We start from the raw sequence: 26074 nt of genomic DNA, 5'->3' as shown, positions 1-26074 counted from the left end.
GCCCATGTAGTGGGATGACAGGAGAGGGAGGGGAGCATCTGTGATTCTCTGATTTCTAGACTACTGGGGCAAAGAGTCTGAAAATCCTGGACACCCCTTCCCGACAGGACTGCTAGGATCTGTGGAGCTTCTGATATTCCTGACTTTGGGGGAAAAAAACCTAAGCCTACTGCTTACTAGGCTGTCTGCAGGCAAAGACACCAGAAGCAGTCCCCAAAGTCTCTCTGATGAAATTCTGAGGAGCAGAATGAATAAGCCAGCAAGAGTTCAAGCAGGATCCCAAGGGAAAAGTGCCTTTTGTCTTTCATTTAAAATGTATTCCTTAAAAGTTCACTAACAACTGTAATTGTAGATGAGGAAGAGCAAGCAGTCCACATAACGATGGCTGAACATCCCAGGGAACGTCGCCAGCAGTGAACAGCTGCAGCTAAAACAAATTTTCTCACAGAATTTCTGCCTCTTGGTGTCTCACGCTGACATTATTGCTGCACTGGCTTAAAACAAAACTGATCCCCTTCCTCGGTTTTATAACTACAGCTTGCCCTGATCTTCTTATTCTGAAGCTCTGAAATGTTTTCAGAGTCATCTGACAGTTGTCCACAGGACCCATAGATTCCAGCAGTCGAAGACAGATCTGGACCACAATGCATCAGTTGCATTTATTTTGTGAAAGCTTCTTAACACTGAAAGACACTGATAAATTTTAAAGAGAGCACTAAAAATATCAGGTAAACTCTGGTGACAAGTGGTAGTTAAGTTGGTGTGGGATCGTTTTTGGAGGACGATGGCCATGTCAGACAAGAGCAAGACTTTGGCTGCATCGCAGAAGGGATGCAAAAAGAGGAGGAAGAACTGAGAGCACTGTACAGCTGGTGAATGATGAGAACATCTTGACCTTCAACAGCCAGAAGCCTTGGAAGTAGCAAGCGGGAATGTAGAATACCAAGATAAGGATGCTGAGATCTGCCTGAAGAAAACATGCCAGGCTACGGTTGATGGGAAACATCTGGTCGTTTCTTAAACAGTGGAAAGTTTTCTACCTTGAGCTAAAAATGTATAGAACATTGTGTTTGTGCTTCTAAGATTTAATTAACCAATAGGCTTTAGGAGAGCAGTAACTAACTTGTATCAATGAATTGTCTGGTGTATTATGGACAGGGGGTAAAAACCAATCAAATGTTAGTCTTAGGCGTGTGAACAGTGTGTGAAGAATGCATATAACCAATCAAGCCTTCTGTTTATGTGTGATCAGTTGCTAGGAAGATTTATAAACGCACTTGTATCGGCAATAAAGGGATTTCGATTTCTGACTCTTATAGAGTTGCCGAAGTCCGTGACTCTCCTCAAGTTGGTATGAAGGTTTTCGTAATCACCCACTTTGCAGGCATTTTAGATGGAAAAAAAACCTGTTCAGGAAGTAGGCTGTGTTACCTGCCACACATGCTGAAACACTGCCTCTTCACAAGCTGACACAGCAGTGGATGAATCCCTTTTGGAAGAACAGCCTCAGGTTAGAGTAGAAAACTGAAAACTCTGGAAAGAGTAAAGGCAAAGAGGCTCTATCTGAAAAAGGTAAAGTCTCATGAGTCCTATTCTTTCTGAAAATACTTCTTTAGTCCTTGATGTGACTTCTGCAAAGACCACCTCTGCTTCTGTTAAGAGATGAAGGTCATGCAACTACTTCAATTGTTAGCATCCCATACTATTTGCCTCTTATAGAAAGGTCACAGGATCCTTCTTTCCAATAAAATGGACCTTTTGACTTTCAGTATCAATGTTTCCAATTCTGCTCTCAAATTTCTTTACCACTGTTTCTCTGCTGTTCTCTATTGTAAATCACTGTTTGTGATTGCTTGTCAGCAACGATGGCACGGTAGCACTGGGGTAATTGTCATGTTTGTTCTACATGTTCATGACTCTTTAACATCAGAGGAGTTACAAAAGCATATCCACCTGCAGGATATAGACTCTCCTGTTGGATTTAGATCAGTCTTTGTGTCACTTAAATGTAGTTGTTCACTTTATAAAGCATTCTCTGGTTTCTCAATTCAGCTCTAACTATGTGATTAAGGAAAACTTACAGGCAACAGTCCATCAAGAGTGTCTTCATTTGCTGTGGGGATACAAGGCTTCTTCCTAGCAGCTCCTACCAAGCACTGTATTGAGAAGTCCTTAACAGAGCTATTTCAGTAGAATTATTTTGAAAAATCTATTATGTATGTACATTAGAGTTGATCTGAACGGAGACTTCTGACCATACCAGATACTGTGTTACCCAAATAGCTCTAGCTGATGGGATAGCTGGCTAAACTGGCTGTTTGTCCCAGGTAATTCAATTCTGTAATTGGCTTTTCACTCTTCCTATATGGCTGCAGGGCAAGAATTGGCTCTAGTTCAGTTATATTCACAAGAAGTGAAAAGGCCTTTGGGAAAACTGAGCTTCCCGATTACCAAAATAAAAAAGAAGTGGGGGAGGAAAAAAAAAAAAAAAAAAGTGAATCCTTGGAAGAAAAAAAATAATAGAAGATGTTTGTTAAAATAGGCAATAAGGTGGATTCTGCTCTTAGCTGTATTGATTTAAATAAAAGTTGTTTCAGTGACATGAAGTCTACATTTTATATAAGAATAGCTGTAGGGCAAGATCTAGTTCACTGCTTGTATTGCAGTGACAGCTGGGCTTCAGTTGTGTTTGCTGGAGGTAACAGACACTTCCACATGGTCATACCAAGTTCAAGGACCAGCTCAAAAGCATGGGTAATAATGCAGGCATCAGATGTGCCATGGAGAGAGGAACATAACTGAAAGTTACTTAATTCTGGTCATACTCCTGTAAGAGGAGGTGTGAGTTTGCAGCCTCTACTCAGCTAGGCCACTGTGAACACTGACCAGTTACAAAAAACTTTGTAGGTATTCTGGCTTAGCCCTTCCATGCTTTTGTGGGAAAAAGGAGAGAGGTGAAAGACCATAGGGCTTCAAATGATGCCCTTTATGTGGGGAGAATCTCATGCTGATGAGTTTTCACCCACTTACTGTACACTTAAAAAGTATGTTGAGGCAGATAAATGCATCTGCTGTCTACATCTCACTTCCAGCTATAGAAAAACAAGTAGCAAATCATGATTTCTGTAACAAGGCTGTGAAACCTCAGTGGCATCGTTGTGCGGGAGTCATACTACATGTATGCTGGTGAGGCTGCTTCCCAGGCAGCTCCTAAAATAGGCACTGAAGATGTAACCTGACCCTGTGCTCCCTGCAGAGTCAGCGGCAAGGGAGGAGAGCTGCTTGCTGCACCTCTCTGCTAATGAGGCAGCAGCGCTTTTCACCTGATTCCATTGTTGTGCTCTCCAACCTGGTAGCTCCATGGAGACTGGAATCTGGTTCCAGGTGTTTTGGATTCACCTGAACTGCCAAAGAGCCCGCGTTTAGTTAAGGACCGAAGTTAACTTGATCCTAACAAGGTTGCCTGCAGTAGTGTATAGCTGGTAGAGTGCAGTTGCAGACTGTGCCAAGGTCAGCGCAGGGGGAAGGGACTGTCTGCGCTGCCGAAAAGCTGCTGCCGGAGCTTTTAGCCTTTACCCGGGGAGAGTTGACTGAACAGGGAAGACTCCTCTGCTGAGCTAAAGGCTCGTTTGAACTATTTGTACAGCGCAATTTGGCAACGCACCACCGAGAGTCTGGATTGAGGGTGTCGCCTTTTTATTGTATACTGAACTGCTGTAAAAGTTCTGTTTTCATTAATTTCAAGTGGATCACCATCATTCTGCTTATAACACAGATCCAGAGCATGGACAAAAATACCATGGAGGCAAAGACAGGAGGAGAGGCATACTGAGTCCCATCAGCCAAGAGTGCAGGTACCTTCTTCAGACTTGTTTATGCCAATCCACAGAAAATGAGTGGGGCTTCATGTCCTGCCTTATGCTACAAGGGGGATCACCCAAACTTCACTTATGATTATCCTTATGATTTCCTGTAATTTCCGGTCTCACCGTTAATGAATGCTGACAAAACCGAAAAGACCACTGGTGTCATCCAATACAGTCCTCCCACTACCATAGGCAACTACATGTAACAAGCATGTGGACATGTTAAGTACCCAGAAGTGTAGCTGTTTTGGTTTTTATAGGTGCAAGAAAGGAAATGAGCGCTAGGCTCTGATTCCTGGCTGGCAGGCTTAAATAGGCTTTATTCCACAAAGTGGGGAAAGGCTAGAGGTATGCCTGTGCCTATTAGGAGAGAGAATTCCCCAAAAAAAGTTGTATAGAGGGTTCCCAAGAAAGAGAGGATGATTTCTCAAGCAAGACCAAAGGCAGTGGCTGCCAGACCTGAGGTTGATGTTAATAGAACGGAGTTCCTTATGGGAATGGATGTGAAGAGCAGGAAAGATTTTGCACCAGAAGAACTGTAGTACTCAGGCACTTGGAAGGTCTAAGGCATGGCCATGCAACTTTGCATGGCAAGTTTCTCTTTCAAAAATGTCCATAAAACATTTCCTTCATACCCCACCAATTTATGTTGTTCCAAGTGTCCTTCCTAATGCTTTACAACAAACTTGAGGCTTTTAGGAAAAGGCCAAAGAGCTAAAGAGTGATGTGCCACAGACAGAGGGACAGAAGCAGAACAAGGGTATTAGCAAGTCTCCAGGTTTCTGCTATAGCAAGGAATTAATTAAATTCACAGCCAGTTTCTACCCCTTTGTTCTCATGCAGGCATTGCTTAGCTGCTCTCGCAAGACAGGTTGTCCATTCTCTGTGTAACCCTTCTCTGCATCTTCTCCAGAACTGTTTTCTTCTCAAGTGTGAGAGCCCAAATCATATACTGTGTTCTGGGGGCAACACCGGAGTTTTGTATGCCTGCATCAGTGCTTCCCTACCTCTAGTAGAGAAATATTATCTTACCTAAGGTATGTTCTCCTTTTCTGTGAATAGCAAAGATTTATTTGTTGTTTACTTCAATCATCTTTTTCATGTCCTAGCTCATTTGACTTCTGACAAATCTGGCCTTAATCCTATGCGTCTCTGTCTCTACACCATAGCTATCTTTTCTGACCAGGATTGTTTGCTATTTGTGACTCCTAACAACCCTTCTGTAGTGTTTCTTTTCACTTATTCAGGCCTAAAGTGCTTCCCAAGTAGATTTTTCTCTTACTTGGAATATATACATGGGATAGTTTTTATACCTTTGATCTAGATATATTGTGATATAGTCCAGTCTCCTCCCACATTCAAGACTCTCAGCTCTTCAGTCCAGGTAAATTCACTAAGGAGTTTCCTTAATTTGACAGCTTGCCCTTCTGAAGTTGAAAAATTTAATTACCATCCTGCTTCTGTTTTGTTATTATACTCAATATAAATGGAAATAGTTGCTGAGTACTCAGCCCAATGCTGCTTTCTATGACCAGCTTTTTTTTTTGTCTTCATTACTTACTAATTTGGAGTTGTCTTTTTTTGTCTCAGTGAGTACTGAGAAGAAATCTGACAGCTATCATACACATGGCTAGCTGGGCCCAAGTTTATTATTAGAAGCATTTGTTTCCCAAATAGTACCTGGAAAGTTAAAGTTGACCATGGCACAATTCCCAGTAGTGTTTCTATAATAACATTTCAGTGACAGAGCTCTTCTTGCACCATTATATTTTAGCTGCAGACAAGAAAGGACAGGTTTCAATGATGTGTCCAAATCAAAACCAACCACCCCCCAAAAAAACAAAGGCTGTGAGCAGGTGGTCAGGGCTTCTGGAAGTGAAGCTTCCTGTTCACATACCATGGGGAATTTTATGATGATTTGAATGATGAATTAAATGACATGTTGCTTGTTTTTAAATAAATTGCAAGGATCACTTGATGTTTTCCACTTGTCCGGATGAAATGGCTAAACACTGAAATAGAAGGAGTATTGTACTAAGACTGCAAATGTCTTGGATATTGGCCTACTGATCATATTCACATGGGTCAGGTCTGGATCCCATTTGGAACAGGAGCAGAGCAGTAAAAAAGAAAAGTCTGCTCCATGAGCTATTGCTCTCCTGAATTATGGGGACCAAGCCAGCCTCTTCTGCTGTAGGGCTGCTCTGTTCAGCCTAGAGTGCCATGAAGGAAGAATTCCCTCCCCCATGCCACCAAGCCCCGTTTCGTGTGGGTACCTACTGGATTCTTCCGACCTGTTGCAAGTGACTGTTTGGCCCATAGCAAAGGTCATTACCTGGCAGAAGTTGTAGGCAGATAAGTCAGTCATGGGGAGAAAGTAATTTAAAATTTTCCCAGCTGTTGTACCTACATCCAACATTTTGAATGCAGCTTGAACTCTTAAATGTAAGAAACGTGAAGCACTCTTTTCCTTCTTAGCCCGTGTCTGTCTCTTTGGTATTAGCCTGCTGTTCACTCATGACAAGGCCTCCGGCAGCTTCTGTCATACCATTCCTGATTTACAGTGGCTCACCTAGCCTTCTCACCCCCCTTCTTGGAGTCTAATCATAGCTATTTGTATCACTTTCATAGCCCTGTTTTGTGTCCTGTCTTGCTACATCATATTTTCAAGCACAGACCCAGTCTGAAGAGTACCTGGAAGAAAAACTGTGCACCTGTCCCCAGATCTTTGGCTGCTGCAAACTGGTAAAGGAATCCAGGACACTTAACACTGGCCAAAGTAGTGGGCCAAAAGTTTGAAGCTGAAAGGTTGTATATCTGAGAGCTGCAGCAGCTGCCTTAGTGCTTGTAATAATGACTCAGCTGTACAGGTGAAGCCAGCAGGACACAGGACAGAAACCTGGGGGTCTGGAGGCCAGAATGATAAACCGTGCAATGGGGAGCCAGTGGGAAAACCGGGGATTTTTCCATAAACATTTTTTTCATAAAATGCACAGAGGAAGAAACTGGGCGTTAAGCTGTGCTTAAAATGGCAAAGGCATCTCACATGCTGGCCTCTCCTTGGAAAGGAGACGAGGAGCATTGAGTCCTGGCATGGTACTGTAGGTATGACAGAGCTATTATAAGAGGACAGGTATTTCATCTTCTAAAAGCAGCTTCTGTCAGTCATCCGAGCACATGAGGCAGAGTGGGTAGGGACCCAGAGCCACAGGTTCAAGGACTTCTTGTTTTCCCCGAGCTTAGAGCCCATGTGATTTTGGCACCCGGGCTGTGACCTAGCAGCAGACTGCAGCTGAGGATCTCCCACCGCCCTGCCAACCCCCGGCTGGTTACTCCCTCCTATGCAGCACCTCACCTCTCTCCTTCTGCCAGTCTTCCCTTGTGCCAGATGCCACAGCCGGCATCCTCTGTGAACAGCAGTCCAGTGTGTGCCCACGAGCTGCAGGGCTGGGGTTGCCACGTCCCTGTCAGATGGGTTGGAGAACTGGATCTTGAGAAGTTTGTCTTCTGCCAGGGGAGGAGGCATCAGGTCTTGTCCTCTTTCCCTGAGGGAGGGGTTGCTTCCAGTGCTGTGAAGCTTCAGTTTGGGATACTCTTGGACACATGTAGAGGTGGAGTCATGCCAGTGTACTGGCATCCCTTGTAAGGGTGGGGGGGACAAGTGAGAAACTTCTCTTGAGTTCCACATGACAATGTAGTTTAACAGAACCAAGGCAACGAGTGGAGGGGAGGAATCTGCAGTTTAATGTTGCTCTTGACCTGGTGAAAACCACTAGCAGCTCAGGACACGTTTTCCATAATTTTGCAAACTCTTTCCCCTTCTCCTTCCTGCTGTTTTGCTTGCAATGTTCTTCAGGTTGGTGTATTTTGACATATTTCTTCCGCTGCACATGTCTAGTGAAGCACAAGGATGTTTAGTGCCTGTTGGATAATGTATTTCTTGATAGGTTTGCAGATACTTTTATGTATAGATGCATGCACCGAGGGCTACACTTTGGTTGGCAAATAGGGCTTCCTAAGGTGCTCACCACTTCAGATTGCATTGGATTGGCGGGCAGAGAGGCTGTCTCAAGCTACCTGAATTACCTTCATGATGTTTCTTGACGTTCTCACATGCTTTGCTTGTGCCATGTCTGCCAGATGAAGTACAGGAGCACTGCACAGCCCAGGGCACGAGAAAGCACTCTGCACTTCCTAGAAAAGGCAGACAGACCCTAGGGACCATGAGAGCAGTCACAGCCTAATGTAGTTCTTTAGTTGACCAGGTCTTAAAAAAGTGACATCGAACTAGGTGGGGGGTTGCATGCTGTGAACTCATGACAAATGCTGTGGGTTCTGATGAGATGTCCTATAGCAACTAACCAGCTTTTTTAAAAGTTCCTGGGACAGGCTTTGGCAAGTTATCTCCTGGCAAAGAGTCTCTGGAAGAAAAATCATGAATCCACAAACTGGTGACTAAACAAGCCACATGAGGACGGGTGCTTACTACAGCTTGAGTGGTTAGTGCAGTGGAGAGCAGTCCCGTAGCATATGGGGCAAGGGGACTGAGAAAAACCACAAATAGAGCTGTGCTGAGACAGGTTTTGGAGCTGAGTAGCAGAGATCTGGGCATTTATGAGACTCAGGGCTAGTCTCATGGTGTGACATAAAGAGGAGTAGGATCAGACCATGATGGTAGGTAGTAAAGCTAGAAAATGGTTGGAGGAGGGATGCTGTGATGGTCTGTATTTCTATGAATGCATTCATCTCTTAAAGTAACTAATAAAGGGGGACAGTTCTGTTGAATTTTAATTCTAAGACCAGAGGTGTATGATAGACTGCATGGTGCATTGCATACACAGAGCCCGATTAGTCATCTTGCTTACTGGATTGCCAGGAAGGAAGTCACTTTCATGATGCTGCATCTTTCCATTCTCTTTATTCCGTGTTCTTCAGTTTTGCTTTTCCCATGCTCAACAGTTTTTTCCTTCCATTTCCTGTAATTTTTATCTTTGTTTTTCTCCGTTTTTACAAGATGGAGTAGAGTCTGGCTGCAATAGTTTCTTAGCTTAGTTGTGACTCAGGAGGTACATAGTTTTTCCCTGGAACTTAAATAAGACTCCATTTCATTTAGTTTTATTTTAGTTATTGCTTTGCATTTAAAGGTTTCTGTGGCTTTTATGTTTGGTTTGGGGAGAGGTTTGTGTCTCAGGAGAGTTGATCTTGAACTGACATAGAAAAAAAAAATCTGTTGACTTTTTGGTCACATGCATTGTTTTTGCTTGCAGGAGCATTCATTTGGCTTCCTGCTAGTCATCCTTTTCCAAAGCATTTTGAAGGTTTCTCATTGTTGTCAAATCATGGCTGATACCATTTGTGTGCAATAGACTATATCTCAGAGAAGTGATTCCCTGTACTTTCATCAGTGTTGCAGATTAGTTATTAACTTCTTGCTTGTGCAGATCATTTTGAAAACACCTAGGAGCTAAAATTTTCTTGGACTACATTAATTGTTCCAATTGCCATTTGAATCCTTGAATTTAGTTCGACATATTTAGATGACAAAAACCACCAGCTTTCATGCTGTTGCTGGTCTTGGACAGTTACAGTTGCCAGAAGAAACTGAAGTGAAATTACATTATTACCAATTAGATTATTACATTGTATGACCAGTGTAGTTAGAATTTTAGATTTTGCAGTTTATTCCAGAGAAGGATGTATTCAGGTACCTTAGATACAATTCTTTGTATTTCTTATACACACTGCCTTTAATGCAAGGGAGTAAAACTGTGAGCAACAGGTCCTCTGTTCACAGCACTACATCTCCTGTGGTCTTCGGCTGCAAACGTGAACGCTTAGCTCTTCCTAGAGTTAAATGCCTTGTGCAAGACTCCCATAAAATTGACAAGCGCATAACTTACAGCCAGCTGTAAAATCAAATGACTTCTAAGTCATCACATGGTATCACCATAGGAACGCTGCATGTCTGACTAGCTTCAGAGATCCATCGGTGACTCGAGCTGTCGTCTCTGAGCCACTGGCTCAGTCCTGCTAACAGCACGCTCATGTTCTTTACTGCTCTATCTTTCAGCCTGCCCAAAGATCCATGTTAGACTGTTACCAATACCCAGGTGAGCTAGTGTGAAATTAGCTCATGCCCGTGAACTCATGCACAAAAGATGCAGCTGCAGCACACACATCCTGTCTGGAACAGAGGCAGGAATAGCATCCATTTCCTCAAGGTTTCCTATGCTCCTCTGTGGTAAATAATCCCAGCATTTTGTTCTGCAAAAATCTGTCACATCCAGAGAGTAAATCCATCCTGTATCCTAAATAAAGGCAAGGCCTTGCACAATACAGCAAGGTCAGATCAAAATAATACCGGACTATGTAATTTAAGACTGTCATGAAATGTATGAGCAAGGGGACTGAGGTAAAGTCACATAACCCATCTTCTGGTATTTCCTAACTTCAGGCTCCTTCATTGTGCAACCTTAATGATACTTTTTTTTTTTTTTTTTGGATTTGTGCCTATAATACTTAGGTGAATTGAAGGGTAAGGGCAAAAGAGATAAGAGCTAATAAGAAAAAGATAGAGTTCAATAAACTAATTTTTAAAAGCAGATAATTTAGCTATATACTTTGAAGCAACTTGGTTTTGTAAAGGCCAGGATGTGAAGGGCGAAGACCTGAGTAACCTCGTGGGAGAAGGGGCAAAAGTACAAAGGTATTTTCAGCTCAAGGCAAGACAAATTACAGAGGACTGAACTTTGGTTCCCAGCCCAGAACAGAAAGCCATCACAGCAGACTACAGAGTGGGATGGTCCCTTAAAAATAACAGACTAAAATCAGGGAAACTTTGTTTATTCTTATTACATGTACATAGGCTGTATAAATCTGCTTCTGTGAACAGACTCCACCTCTGGTCATTCCCAGGGATAGCCACCAAAACCCCTAGCCACCAAAACCTCTTCCAATAAAGGAAGCATCTTGTTCGATACAATGCTGAAAAGATACGGCAAGCTCCCTGAAGCACCATATAGAAAACTTTCAGATGAGAAGTGGTCAGGATCATAATGTTTGAAACAGGAGAGAACAATTAAATTATTAACAGGCCCTCAGATTTCTTCTAGCATGATACATTGCTCTGGCCAAAATACAACACTGATGCAGCACACTACTGCAGACACACTGATTATTTTTGCATCCCCTTTATCACCGGCAGAATTATTTATTAGCTTTCTTTTCAAATAGCAACGCCCAGTCCCGAGCGGTTGGGTGATGTAGTGCGGAGAGAAGATTTTTCAGAAGTCCCCTAGACTCTCTCCCGCGTTCGTCATACAAGGTGGGGCTTCATTCTGCCCCCTAGCAGCGGCCCTTCGGGGGGGTAGTGCCTCCCCCCGGGGCTTTCCCTGGGGCCGGCAGGAGCGAGGCGAGGTTCTCGGGAAGGGAGAATCCTGCATTCGAAATAACCGCTGCGGCTTTCGGTTTGCTTGGCTTCCCGCCCCGCCCGGGGACAGTTTGTTAATTAGCTGTTAATTCCTGGGGGCTGAGGCGGCGGGGCGGGAAAGGTTAGTGCAGCGGGGGGGGGGGGGGGGGGGGGGGGGCTCCCCCCACTCCCCCTCCGGGCTGTCGGGGCGGGCGCGGAGCGGGAAGGCTTCGGCCCCCGGGGGGGGGGGGGGAAGGAAGGAAGGAGGGGGAAGAAGAAGAGGAAGAAGAAGAGGAAGAGTGACTGCGGCTCCAGCTGAAAGTCAGTCCGAGAAGATACACTCATTGCTGGGGGGGGGGGGGGGGGGGGAAGAGGGAGCAGGGCTTTAGCTTTCTTGACGTGAGTCTCTCCTCCCCCTGGAAGGCTTCGGTATAAATCGAGGAGGAATTTCAGCAGGCTCGAGCCAAATAACATTTTTCTGTAAACACACAACGTGCTTCCTCTTATGTTTTCTCTTGCAGATAGGGCTCAGCTGAAACAAGCCCTCCTCGTTATCGTAAACACCAGCCGAAGCTATCGAGACGCTGCCAACAGCAGCCTGGGCGCCCCGCTAAGAAGCGACAAAGTTCTGTCCTCTCGTCTCGGGTGGTTTAAATACCTGTCCTACTGATAAGTGGTAAGTGAACAACCTCGCTTTTTAAGTTGTAGGTAGCTCCGTAAGCTGTGGCATAGGCTGAGAGGATCGCCTGGATGGTTCCTGAACCCACAGGGCTGGGTAGGACGAAGGGGCTAGTTCCCGAGTTTCCTGGCGTTTCTGCCATGAGACATCTTCTTGCCACGCTCTTGCGTTATTTCAGACGGGAAAGCTTCCAGCTAGCCTCATGTCGAGTCTATGCATGCTTCCAATTTTAAAAGCTGCTTCAGCTAAGTACGGATGGCAGCAGCTGCCAGCAGCATTGCTGCTCAATGTAAATTGCCACATATTCAAAGGCAGCGCTGGCTACTCCGATACATCAGCGTGTTCCTCGGTGAAAACATTCAAGGAATTAATTGAATTTCCAGAGGGATGACGCTTGCCTCTACAAGCCTCCTTTGAAGCGAATACCATTTTAATCGGCTTGAGGGCCGGTGAGTTGAGATGTCCCAGACCTTTCCCAGAGGTTCCTGGGAACTTCCTGGCAAAAAAAAAAAAAAAAAACAAACCCAAAACCCAAACTAAAAACCCCTAACGTCGCGGCGTGGCAGGGACCCGGTTGCCGGTGGGGATGAGGCTGACAGAAGCGGAGCTGCCGCCGCCCGGCTCGCCGGCTGCACTGGGATGCGCTTGATGCCGCAGGCAGGCGGCCGGTGCCGGGGACCGCCGGCGCCGGGGGGCAGGCCGGGCTGAGGGGCTGCCCGGGGCCGGAGAAGGGCCCCCCCGGGGGGGGCCGCTCCCCCACGGGCGGCGGGAGCAGCCGCGGGGAACGGGGCCTCTCACCGGCCGCCGCCGGGGAGCGCGGAGGGAAGCCAGGTAGGCGGCCCGGGGGGGGGGGGGGCTCCGGGCCGGGCGGGGGGGGGAGAGGTGGGGACGGGAAAGGAAGGGAAGGGGCCGTCCCCGTTCCCCCGGCGGCCCCTGCCGGCCGCGGGGCGGGGGGAGCCGCTCGCCTCTCCCCGGCCTCCCGGAGCAGCCCCGCCGCTGGGCCGGGGCGGCAGACGGAGCCGCGGAGCCGGCCTCAGCCCCGCAGCCGCTTTGGGGGCCCCCCCCGCGGGCGGTGAGTCGCGGTGGGATAAGGGGCGGTGAGGGGGGTGCCGGCCGGGGCAGGGCAAGGCAAGGCGGGAGGGAAAGCGGGCTTCAGCGGGGGGGAGCCTGGCGGCGGTCCCTAAGCAAAAATTGAGGGGAGACTCGTGGCTTCTGCGGAGCTGCTCGGGGTCTGGTGATCCCACCGTGTTGCCATGGCTGCCGGTCGGGCGGGCTCCGGTAAAGGGTTGCCTGTTCGCGGGGGTACCGAAGGGGAGGGACTGCCCCTGGGGAATGCCGAAGGCCTAGGGGAAGGAACAATGGCTCTGTGGGTAGGCTCTGCCTTAAGCTACGCAAATCCATTACTCGTAGTTTAGGGAAGAAACAAACCCTGGAAGTTTTATGTTCTCTGCGTTTTTGAAAAGTCTTTGGATTGTTATTTACCAGCGGGGGTGGCGTTTCTATTTTAGTGATTGCAAGCTGTGGGAGCAGTCCTGCCGTCCTTTCTCAAATTAAAATTTCCAGTGAGATGAACAGCTGATCTATTGGGATTTATGTCCGTTGCGCTTCTGTTACCCAACTGAAACGTTCTGCCCAGGTTTCTTCAGTCTTTGTCTCTCTCTTCTTCACCCACTTTATGCTGAGCTATTCTCACATACAGCGTGGTTACAAAACTATTTAGAAGGGATCAGCTTTGCAATGGGATGAGATTACTTGTTTTAACCTGTCAATTCTGTTGCAGCTGAACTGTGTAAAAATGTTATACGTTAAACTATGTAACTTCTACTGTGGAGAATGCCATGGTACTAGACTGGTCACTCCTAAACTTAAAAAACTAAGTCTAGGGAGGGCTTTTAAAGGAAAAGGAAATGTGTATGGAGCAAGGCTTCCTACCTATCCGTTTCTGAGTAGAAAATATTCCTATCTGATTAAGGTCACGGAAGTGATATTTCTGAAACTAAAATAACTTTCCTTCTATATGTAAAATTGCACCAGCCACATCCTCTTCTTTCTTCCCACCTACATGGAATATATCTACGGATCTGTCTTCCCAGCTTGATGCAGTACCTGCTGCTTTAGCATGTCTGTTTCTCTGCTGAACTGAAACAGAGTCAATTAAGTTACTCTTAAGATTACAGCTCTTTATTGAAGCAGCAGTATTAAAGGTGGGTAAGTCCCATGGTCCTCCTGAGGGTCATCTTGGCTGTAGGGGACCTCTCCTGCTTGTGGGATGTATGAATCATCCCCTCAAAACTCATGGGACTCTCAGTGGCCAAATACCCCCCTGTTCAAAACCAGGAGGAAAGCTTCGATGTAGAAGCAGTTGCCTGTTGGGGAAATGCCCATGGGAGCAGCCGCAGCAGAGTGTGTAGGCAGGACAGCAGTACCTGAAAGCTGGCAGGCAAGGGCCTGAGTCCGAAGTCTAAAGAAGCAGGGGAATAGGTTGGTTATGGCAATTTGGCTAGACAGGGTGATTGGCGAGAAGTTATTTTGATAAGTACTGTGTGTGCTGCTAAATAATGGCTTTAGCAATTAGGCAGGGGAGTTGCCTCACTGAGGGAGATACATCAGCCGCGGTGGTGATGGGCCTCATTCATAGTGGCAAGGCCTTGAGGTGCTTCTCCTTCACTACCACCTCAGAGCTTTGAAAGCTTACAAGCAGAGACAGTTTTAGAGGATTGCTTTCTTCCTTGTGTGATCATTTTTTGGATAGAAGGCAGCAGGGGGTGGGACTAGTCTTTCTTATGATAGCTTCTTTGTGTCATTAACACTTCTATCCTTGTCTGGTTTTCATTGTTAGTTTCTGGGCACACCACGATTAGTGCCTTTCAGTAAATGTGAAAGTTCTCATAAACCTGTTTTGTTTGATTTGTGCTTTTCTGCTTCTTGTGTATTGCTTCATATGCTGCTGTGGGTTTGTTCAAGTATTTTGATCTGGAAGAGGATGCAGTCAGATGGGTCATTTGAAGATATAACTTGTAAGACCACCAAGAGTCTCCATGAGGCAGTCTACAACATTGACTCAAAGGGGCTTGTGGGGAAAGGTTTTCATTTTTTTCCTCCACGGTATAGGTTGAACTGTAGCACAGGTTCTTGGTTTGTCTGTCTTTGTACCGTAACATTAAGGTTATTTTACTTATAAGCGTGAAAGGTTGGTCATACTGTTTGTGTGATGTGAGGTACTCTGATGTGGCTCCCTAGTTAGGTGTGTTTTAGGAACAGGCTTAAGATTACTTGTAATATCTCTTTTAACAGATACCTTTCCTGACAGATGCTCTCACTGTTTTAGCTAAATTGGTTGAAATGTGCACTGGGCACTTAAGAGGAGTTTGATTTATCAAACTTATGACAACTCATTTGTCACTTACCTGGATAGTTTGTTTATCAATTTTTCTAGCCTTATAGAGAAGCTAGTAAATAATATCAGGAAGTTAACTTATGGGGTACCTGACGGTACAGGGTTTTTTATTTTTTGGAGTCTCTATTTTCTACCATCTATTTACTCAAAGAACCAAGAGCTTTGTAGCAGAATAAAAACCCCCTGAACTTCCCCATTAATCCACTTTCTACTTCCAGTTTTGCAATGTTACATATGACTACTTCTGTACCTATTCATAGTCTTCAAGAGAAATGAAAATAAACCTTTTTCCATTTATTTATTTAATTACTTGGTGTGTGAACTTATTGAAGTGTTAAATCCTTTTATTCTTCTGATACAGCAGAAGAACCTAAAACTTTTCAGTTTTTCTTGAGGTGGTGAGGAAAATGTGATGTGCAAGCTGTTGTTTCCTTTACAAGTCACCTGTCAGTAGTGTGTGGAAATGATTTTGCTCTCACTTTACGGCTCAGTGTATTAATCACTGATATCAGTAGCTTCTATTTGTACAGAAACGTTGAAAAGTGATGGGCAGCATTAGCTAGTGTGTGCTATGAAGCTTGTGTTGCGGTATCACTACCTTTTGAAAAATGCATTGAACAAATGCAAGTGCAGAATGTGATAAAATACTTCGCTGCTGTGCTTCTTGCTATGTTCTGTACCTGTCGTCTGAAAATATCACATCCTTTGTAAGTTCATTTTGTTCAGGTGAGGTGGCTTTTCAGTGCTCAAAGATGGTCATTCTTCGGTCAAAGGCAAAAGTGAAGCCACGGTATCTCAAGAGGAAGACCCTTTACAGCACAGCAACAGAGCAAGCAATTTTGAAGCATGCCCTGGGTAACACCCAAAGTTTGCTTGTAACTGTTCAGCATTGCCTCTGCTCCCAGGCCTGGCATCAGGAGTAAAGCACATCTGTGGGGAGCCCGGAGGAGCAAGGAAAAAACTTGAATAGCCCCCCTTTACCCTGGCTGGGAAGGGAAGGCTGGAAAACTTGAGGAGCCACAAAGCTGATGCTCCCTCCTGTTAGGAGGGCAGGAATGGAGTCATCAAGGAACTGGTTTTAAGAGCAGACAGGAATGAAGTTCAGACTTAATCACTGAAGCTCTTCTTAACATTTCTTGATTTACAGTCCGTTCTCCTAGCAGGAATATTGCGTTCTTCTGGCCCGCATCTATTTCTGAGGTGGGTGGCTAGCAGTCTTAGATTTCCACAGACTGTTCAACTTTTAAAAGAACAGTTTCTAGCCCTTGTGGGTACAGGTTAGAAATGCTAAAATAAGGATCAGCTGCTGCAGAGCTCAGAAAACCTCTTTGTTAGACTGGATCTGCAGAGTGACACTTTTGCAGCACAGAGGTAGCTGGCTGCTGCTTTACTTCACTGCTGCTGCTCAGAGTCCTGTGGCCAGCAGTGAAATGAGAACAGTGTGAGGGTCATCAGCTTACCTGGAGTCTTAGCAGAAGTAGGCTGAGGAAATATGCATTTGTAATGGACGTTTAAGAGTCAATGGAAAATTTGTGTGTGTAAAATACAAATAATATCTCATGTGGGATGGGGGAGGAGGACTCCCTTACCCTGGGTAAGAAAGGAATTGAAGTTGTTTTTTTGCCATTGCTTTTTTTTTTTTTTCCAGTGTAATCATTGGTTTACATAGGTCTCTCCTGGGCAGCTAATTTTTGCAGGTGTGTTGTGCTGATGGTTTTTTGGCTAGATGATGACGTGTGTGGGGGAAATAATCTGTTTAGGGAAAGGAGGATACAAGCACCATAGCATAACACAAGGGACAGTGCAGGGAAGGAACTTGCAGCTTTTCTTCCTAGCAGTGAGGAGAGAGGAAGGTGCTTGCTGCTTAAAAGCTGTTGCTGAATGAAAGCACGACCTTATTCATCTTTTGGCAGTCAAAATAGGTACTTCCGTTTCTTTGAAGTTCTTGAACCTGCCAGATGTGCTCCACCAGTGTCACATCTGAGCACCCTGGAAACATTTCTCACCATGATCTTGACAGTGCTTCAGGTAGTCTGAAGTCAATGTGTGGGATTGAGACCAGGAGGAGGGCTAGTGGTGTAGACGGGAGATACCCTGTGGGGTTTGTTTGAACATAGCATTTGCACAAGATTAAATGGAGCCATAATATTAAATCCACTTGATGAAGCGCCAGAGCAAGTTAGGATTTGTCCGTATTGGTGAATGTGTACAAGGCTTGCTAGCGTGTGGTGGCTAGTCTTCATCATGCCCCTTGTGTAGACAAGTTACTGCCTTCTCATTTGGCTAGCTGGGAAAAGCCTGTTTTTTGCTGGAAACAGTTAAGGGAAAACTACAGCTAGCTCTGCTTGCCCAAATGTTTTGCAATATTTAATGAGACAGGGTGACTGTTACTTGCCTCAGCTGAGAATTTGGAAGGCTACAAATGCCTGTCCTCCCCCCTCCAATTTTATAACCACACATGGCAGTTTTAATTCCCCATTCTCAAAAAGTCGAGGGCCTTGGGACTGTCAGTAGTGATGTGCCCAACTCTGATGTAGCAGTGCCACTGCAGTCTTCTTTGGCGGGTTTCCTGTCCTTTTTTTCTGCCCTGCTTCGAAGTGTAGACATTGGCAAGTCCGTAAAAGGATGCTGAAAGGAGTAGGCAGGGATGTTACCCTCCTGCTCCTGTACTAAACAATTGTAGGTGCTGCAAGGGGAATGTGTGGGCAAGGGGAATGAACCACAAAATGCCCATGATGTGCTGTCCCTAAATAGCATCTCCCTCTGACACTGCTGGGGACAGACTGGTGGGCTGGATGGACATTGGTCTGACATAGCAGAGTGTTTCTTGTGCTTGTGTTGCTCACCTTGTGCAATGGAGGACAGGCCAGGTGTGTAAACAGGGTTTTAAGTAGCCACATGGCTAAAACGCTGGTCAGCGTAAATACCATTTGTACAGTTTCTCAAGATTGCCTTTCCTTGCAAAACATCTGAGGGAAATACTGTTACTTCATTTTCATTGGAGCAATTTGAATGGAATAGCTATTTTTATTCCTTCTTTCTTCTGTGCTAATGGCACACCATAATTTGTTTTCAGCTTGGGACATCAGTTGGCTTAGCATCAAACTTTAGGTTTTGTATTAGTTTAAAGATTTCTAATCTAAATCAGGATTGTTGTTCAGAGCTTTTTGGAAAGAATGGTGAAGTGAAATAGAATACGCATCTCATTCTTCAGATTTCACAGAGACTATTTCCTATAATAAATACTAGCTGGTATCAGTGACTTTTTTCAAAGCTGGGTGGCTGAAGCCAGCTAACACTGTTAAGTGACTGAAAAGGATATTTAAAATGTTTAACTTCAGGCAACTGTTTTGGGAAGTTTGGACGCTTATATGTTTGTGCAAGGCTTTTCAAAATTTTAGCGCTTTTTTTTTTAATGTCAGGAGGATCTTATAGTATCTGTGCCACACAATCGTGTGACAAGAAGATATAATGAAACCAGGTCTCTGATGTCTTTCTGCATGTAAATGTTCCGACCTTTAATGAAGGATGATCTTACAGGGTTTCTTTGTTCTACCGAGCTGCCTGTTTGTTTTCACGAAACTTGTGGAGGTCTCAAATGCATTAAGTTCCTAATCTCCTGTCAAATTTGACTGAAATTTGCCAAAGGGGTTCAAAAGTTCTATAGGGCAGGAAAGAAAGGACATGCACGCATGCATACAGGGTATGGTTGCATAAATCTAATTTCATGCTAAGAACACGCGCAATGTAACAGAACAAAAAGCCTTTTACTGTACTGCATTTCACGCTCCAATGGAGTTCTGCGTTGACTGTGGCATGAACAGCAATCTGATAGGACGTGGTGATGCTGGAAGCTGAGCCGGATTTGGTGTGGTCAGGGTAGCAAGGGAAAGATGTCAATAGGCAACACAGCAGGTCCAGGTCCTGCTCACGGTGTGTCTTGCTCGAGAGGACTTCCAGTTTTATGCTGAAGCAACTACTGGACTTGGTGTTTTATCCCTGCTGCAGCGTGGGCCAGTTTGGTTATGGAAGAGCAGATCTGTGTCACAAAAGAAGTCCATCGCCCTGCTGTGGCTCAGGGGAAGGTGAGCCCTGTGTTTTCCCAGGGCTTACTTGCTACTCTCTCATCTTCAGAGGCGATAACTCGGGTACAGCCCTGGCAAATCCGATCTCAGCAAAGATCAGGTGGGAGAGGACAGCTCATCTGTTTAAACATGCTACAGTCCTGAAGAAACTCCTTTTCATTTTGCCGTAGCGTTTAAGGACTGGAAACGGACACTCTTTCACCTACAGCAAACTGGACTTGGCTCAGAAAGTAACGAGCTGGTGGAGGAGGGAGCTGCCGCGGGGCAGCAAAAGGTCCTGCGCGCCCCCAGGGCTGCGCCGGGGAGGCTGCCCACACCCCCCGGGGTCTCGGGTGGGCTCCCACGCGTTTTAGCCACCCCAGGGCAACCCCAGCAAGGAGGGCAGTGAGACCCTGGAAGAGGATTTTTCACGTGTGTGAGTGGGGTGAAATGCGCGAAAACAAAGAAAACTCCCCAGAACAGTGATACATCAGTTTTCAGTTTAGAGGAGGAAACTGGTTGTGTTTAACCTCCAGTGAGGATTGAGGTCTAAAAGTCCTAAATGGGCGTCTCTGTGTAGCACTGAGAAAGCATATAAGCTTTCCCAGCATTCCCTACCGACTAATTTAGGCAGCTTTCCTGCCAGACAGATGGCAACTGGAGATTACCATCAGAGATAATTAGCTTTCCTCATGTATAGGTAAGGAAACTAAGGTGCAGAATTCAAGGCTATGAACTCCACTATAGGATGAATACCCACTAAAAGTTAGCACTGCAATATGGGCTGTTGTAGTGTCATTTTATAGCTCTGTATATGCAGAAATATCTAAATGAACTTGTGCAAACTTTTCTATAAGGAGCTGAGTTCCCTTACAGCAACAGTTGCTCTGTGAAGAATTCCAGTTCTGGTTTTGTCTTTTAGCCTGCTACTTTGTCCTGGGTTTTTATTGTGAACTTGATTTCAGCTTTGTCTAAGGAAACACACAATGAATGATACTCTGAATGCTGAAGTCAAATACACCTACATCTTTGTTACCCTTGGAAAGTTCATTACCTTACAATTTTTTTTTTTTTTTTTTCCCTAAACACATGTAGACATGTTGGCAATCTTTCTCATGCAGAAAAGATGTCAGTTAGGACTTCACATGCTGCTTTAAATGTTTTTCAGGACTACATTTTTCAACTATGCTATGTTTCTCGTAGCTCTCGTACAACATACAATATCTCGTAGATATTGTAGTTTTTCATGTGTTCACATTTAAGAAATGAAACTAAGCGCTAAAAGCCTTTAGGGGACCTAATACAGGCTCTGCTGCAACCTGTACAACAGTTAGCTCAAAACCACTTCACGTCCACAAAGCATTCTCATAGTTATGAAGTTGATCATTACAGCTTTTCTTACCTTTTCTTTTTGGTTGTTGTTGTAAATAATATTTTTTGAGCTTTAGTGCTAACAAGACAAAGCTACATATAAAGAAGGCATTTGAAAGTAGCCTTAATATTTACAATATTTGAGCCTTCCTGGTTTGGCACTGTCAGTTTGGGTTTAGCTTTCTTATAGTAGTTAGCAGTTAAGGTGTATATTATGATTTTCAAGATCCAAGGGCAATGTGAATGTATTCACTGCAATGCTGAATTGAGAGCACTGGAAATGTAAGATATTATTGTTATCAGAAAAGCTGCTCAAACTGTTCATGTCCTGTAGCTCATGAAGTGGCAGGATTGCTGCCCTGGGAAACTTCCAAGACTTAGTAGTACTTGGGGTAAGTGCTAGCACTTATCTCCATTTTCCTCCCTCCCTGAATTAATTTAGCTTTACACTTTTCACTGACTTGTTTTGCTGCATTCCTGCGAATGCCAGAACTCTCCAATGCAGCAGATTGACTTGCAGAATCTGCTGTTGGGGTAAATTTCGTCTCAGTCAGCTGGGGGGGTTAGGGTTTTTTTGGTGGTTTTCAGCGTGGGGTTTTTTGTTTTGTTTTTAGCAATGGAGGCAAAAATCGGTGAATGTAATGTTTGGGGCTTGTGGATGTAATGGTTGGGGCTCTGGCTACAGACATGCTTTGCATGTTATTTAAATTAAAATTTAAACTGTTCTGTTTTGTATGCTGGTAGGAGCATGTTCACACCTATTTGCTGGGCCTCTTAATCCACACAAACCTGCATAATGTAACTTGTTGCTTTTTAAAATACAGGGACTAAAAATTCTAGTAAAAAGAGCTGTGGCATCAGATGATGGCAGCCTGCATATTTGGACTTAATTATGACTGGGGCTTGCAAATGCTACTTTGAAAACTAGTCATACAAAAAGTACCTGTGTCTCTTTAGGAACAGATTTTGACACCAGTACAATTCAGGATTTATACTGTTATGTCTCAGCGAGAAATTAGTCTCATTTATTTGGTACTTAATGTTGCTGTAGACGTGGAGCATTTCATTCTCCAGGTGCTGGTAGTAAAGCAAGTAAATTAGCTCTCATCTTTTTTGTTTTTTTGTTTTGTTTTTTTTTTTTTCCTTAATTAAAAGAAACCCAAACCAAGCATTATTCACTCTGCCTTTGAGAGCCCTATTTTTGCTTGTCAGTGTTTTGGTGGGGTTTTTTGTGATTTATTTTAGCCTAGGGTTGAGATTACTCTTTATCTTCCCCAAACTGACAGATAGATTCAGTTTCATAATTCCCAGCCATTTTTGTGAAAGCTGAGGTTAAATCACTAGCTCCAAAGCAGCCAGAGCTGGATGTTTTAGATATCCTAGGCTTTATTAGAAGACAAAGTGTGCATTGTTTTAAGGTGAACTTAATGCTGTAGTGAATATGCATGTGTAATACAGACAATTTTATCTGGCTGGACCTTTATTTATTTATATTGGTCATGGTTTCTGGGGAGAAAAAAACTGGTGAGTTGATACGGTTTGTAACTGAACTGTTTTGAAACCTTACTAATTTGGCTATTTCCAGTCTTTTCTCCTTCCACTTTTTTTCAAGTTTTCTCTCTGGGAAACCTAAGAAGGATTGTTTGTTTGACCTCAAGTCGCTGACTCTGTAGGCACTCATGGACAGAGAACAGTGGGTGTGAATGAGTAACTGATGTTGTAGGAGGATATATATCTTTTTATTAATCATTTTCTGTTTTCTCAAGCACTGTGTAGTATGTCTATTGTCTTTGTTTTTTAAAAGGAAACGAAGCAGCAAAACAACTCAAAACCATGATGCTTTGTTCTTTCAGGACCAACAACTCAAGTTGACATTAACTTTTTCGTTATGCAAGTCAAGGTGTGAGGAGAAAATTACTTGAACTCTAATCCCCAGAACATGTTGTGCGTCTTGTTTATATTCCAGTCTTTCTGGAAGAAGAGCTGAAAGGAGAGGGGAAGCATAGGCGGAGAAGGAACAGCATTGTCACTGCAGTATGCAGGAGGAGCTGCATGGATTTATAACACCTGTTCTCTGTGTATTTTGGTCTATCATGTATTATGCTGACACCTATGATGTGTAACGTATAACTAGCAGCCTACCTTAGGCTTGGTAAAGCTTTAAAGGTTAATCTGGGGGAGTACAATAGGGCTGGAAGAAATCTTCTAGCTAAGGCTGTGTTACTGAATTTGTGATTTCTAATTTTTTTTTTTTTTTTTAAAAAAGGTGTAGTTAGAGCTGGATTTGTTGTTTGCTTTGATTAGAGCTTTGGGAGTTGAGGAAGCAAAGCTGTATGTGCTCAGCTCATACCTGCTTTGGACTTTGTGTGTGCAGGTTAGCTTTTGATTGAACCCAAAGTTGTTGTTTTTGTACTGCACTGCATCTCTGTGGCTGCTGGGCATGGCAGTAACTGCTGGTCTGTATTCAAGTGCACTGGAGGAAGAAAGGAAAAAAAAGTGAAGTGTGTTGTGGGGGAGGCCTGTGGAGGGACAGGACAGGGAGAGCATAAGGAAATGGCTGTTCCCAACCTCTGTGCACCTTTGCATAAATTGGCCACTTTTAGTCCTCATCTCAAGGCACAAAAGCAGGCAGGAAGCTGAGGCTGTGGGCTTGATCTTATTCTTGATCGTAATTATTGGCAAGGTTTCTGGAAATCTGTGATAATTAGAAAGCACCAGTTAGACGGAAATCCAATTATTATTATTATTGTTCTGCTTTGCCCTCAAAGCCACAGTTGGATTTGGATCTACCCAGGGCTGACTTTTAAACTCAGTTTAGCAGCGTTTAACTGCAGTACAAAAAGTATGTCCAGTGTTGGAATGAACCTCAAGCCATTTTGGAATATTAGGGAATATTGTTTTCTATCTTGGAGGGGAAAAATAATTAAAAACAACATTCACCAGCTGAGAAATATCAAACCAGCTATCTTTTTTTACACTTGCAGTCTTAATCATGTGTCTACACCATGCAATGGAGCATGCTGTCACCTTGAGCTGGTGCCAGGAATCCATATTGCACTGTGATAAGCTGAGCCAAAATATTAGCTTGGATCTCAAGGGTGGCATAGCAACCCTGTGATAGCCCCAAGCTGGAGGTAACATGTTTTGCTTCTCAGAGAGCTAATTAACTCAGCATCAGACAGTTGCACAGAATACTGCTCGTATTTGAGGGCCATTTCAGTGATACGTAATGCTTGTGCTCCATTGTGTTTTGCTCATCTGGATTTTCTAGCAGGATGCCCTGGCTGATGCTTTGTACTCCTGTTTTTCATCCGTGGAGCTAGTATTTGGTGTCAGTATAAATGACACTGAATTTTGCATTGGTAGGCCCAAAAGTGGTATCTCTCTGAAACAACGCATGTCACTGCACTACCTCTGAGAACAGGATCCCAGCATTTTTTTTGCAGCCAAAAGGGGGGACTGTTTCAGTAAGCTTTAAAAAGCTTGTAGTAACTTGACCGAGGCTTGTACATGTGTCATCTTGCTATCCAAGAAACAGTTCGATGAGTGCACGCAACCTCTTTTTCTGGCCTTTTCATATTTTCTGTTCCTGACCCCACTGTGGGGCATGTGTAAAAGCTCTTGGGTGCTCAAGCAGAGGGAGGGAAGAGGGGCAAAAAAAGTTACACCACTGAACAGATGGTACTGCACTGGATAAAAAGGAGGTAAAAACAAGAGAGTCTGAGTGTGGTGGTAAGACTGTGAAAGTAAGTTGGGACCTGCAGGCCTTTCGCAGCTTTTGCCAAATTTCCCCTATTGATGGTGTGCCTTCCTGGAAGGCCATAAACTTGTGTTTCTCAGATCTTGCCTGAAATGTTGAAGGGCTTAGGTTTGGCTAGAGCAAGCCACCAGCCCGGATTCCTTTCATTTAAAGGTGGCAATAGAAGTGAGGTGAGATCGCGGGGCTGGAGGTTTGGAGGGGTGCAGGTGCTGTGCTGCCTGTTATGCACAAGACAGAGATGAAACTCTGCTTGTTCCTGGGCCTGCCTGCAGCCTTCTGGAAGGGAGCTAACCTTGCTCTTCCACCAGCTGTCCTGTCTGGGTAAATTAGGATTGCAGGGTGTGAAATTACCATAGATTTAACAGGACTTGGATTCTTTATCAATACCTTTTAGCCAAAGGATATGCCTGCATGGGGAGAGTTTCTGAATTTATAAGTAGGACTGGAGAGTCACAGGCGGGGAAGTGATGCTGAGATCTTGAAAGTTTTGGACAGAAACAAACTGAAATGGCTATTGTCAATGACAAATACTGATCAAATTGCTTTCCTTCCTTGTTTGACCCAGCTGGTGAGCATGTTCTGGTGAGGAGCAAAATGTTGGTGTCTATACTTGAAAGACAAAAATGGAATGAAATAATCATGCGTTGTCTGCTAAATGGTAAATGTATTGCTTTCTCTTGTGGTACAGAATAGGTTTCATGATTAAGAGGATGATGAAAGTGAGGGAGGCAAGCACTTAGGCCTTAAACCCATCCGTTAACTTTTGCAGCCTGTCCTGAATTAGTGTGCAGCCATGAAAAAGGTTGAAGGTGGACACAGCTGTAGTCTACATCTCTCGAGTAGATTGTCAGCAGAGGCTACATTTCTGCTTGTAGCGGTTGATGAAGAACAAGCGTTGACTAAATCTAAGCATCACTAACTACTGTGGTCTAGTAAAATCTACTGGGTATCATTGCTTGTTGTTGAGTAGTTGGGGAAAAGGTTATCTTGCTCTTTCTTTTCAGGTCTCCTGCAGCAGTTGGAGAAAGGGGAAATTTAGGGGAAGCATTGGAAACCTTCCTTAAAGAGAAGCTGTCTCTGGAGGAAGACTGTCTTTTTTACAGTTATCAGGTTGCTGTGGAAGTAAATGGTTAGTTTGGTATGCTCTTGAGGGGAAGAAGGCTCTAGTTTTCATAGTCAGCAAACTCTTCCTGTACTGCTTATCCGTCATCGATGAAAGATATTAGGGCAAAAAACCTGAAAACATCTTATCTTCCAGTGCAGGGAAAATCTTTAACTGTTGGTAAAGATCGTACGTGTGGTGGAAGTCTCCAATGACGTTTTGATACAATAAAACCTTATTTTTTTGGTGTCATGGTTTGTTCAGGCCTCAGGAACAGGAATAACTGCTTTGATTTTCTGTGGGGTGGGGCATGTTAGCAAGAATCTTTTCCAGTTGAGATGCTGTTAAACTTACCACTTCAAAACCAAGTCACTGTTGTCAGAGTTAGAAATGTGGTTTTAATTGAGGGCTGCTTTGCTAGGATAAT

The 26074-nt window shown here is 44.3% G+C and overlaps 1 protein-coding gene across 7 annotated transcripts in view; it reads left to right on the top strand.

The window, feature by feature from the left end:
• The first annotated feature begins 3836 nt into the window (after window positions 1-3836).
• The window catches only part of ST3GAL6 (ST3 beta-galactoside alpha-2,3-sialyltransferase 6), a 51895-nt gene continuing 29657 nt past the window's right edge, over window positions 3837-26074 (top strand). For 2 of the 7 annotated variants that reach the window (XM_042788221.1, XM_042788218.1), the window contains exons 1-2: window positions 3837-3854; window positions 11796-11950. The gene's annotated coding sequence lies outside the window, so the exon portion shown is untranslated. Of the gene's footprint in view, window positions 3855-11071; window positions 11417-11691; window positions 11704-11724; window positions 11951-12730; window positions 12785-12928; window positions 13026-26074 lie in introns of those variants that run through there. The other 5 variants (XM_033005302.2, XM_033005303.2, XM_033005301.2 and 2 more) reach the window with 5 other exon arrangements.

Source organism: Tyto alba, unplaced genomic scaffold, assembly GCF_018691265.1.
Source record: "Tyto alba isolate M040663 unplaced genomic scaffold, T.alba_DEE_v4.0 Super-Scaffold_14, whole genome shotgun sequence".
Taxonomy (NCBI): domain Eukaryota; kingdom Metazoa; phylum Chordata; class Aves; order Strigiformes; family Tytonidae; genus Tyto; species Tyto alba.
This window is presented reverse-complemented; position numbering and strand designations above follow the sequence as displayed.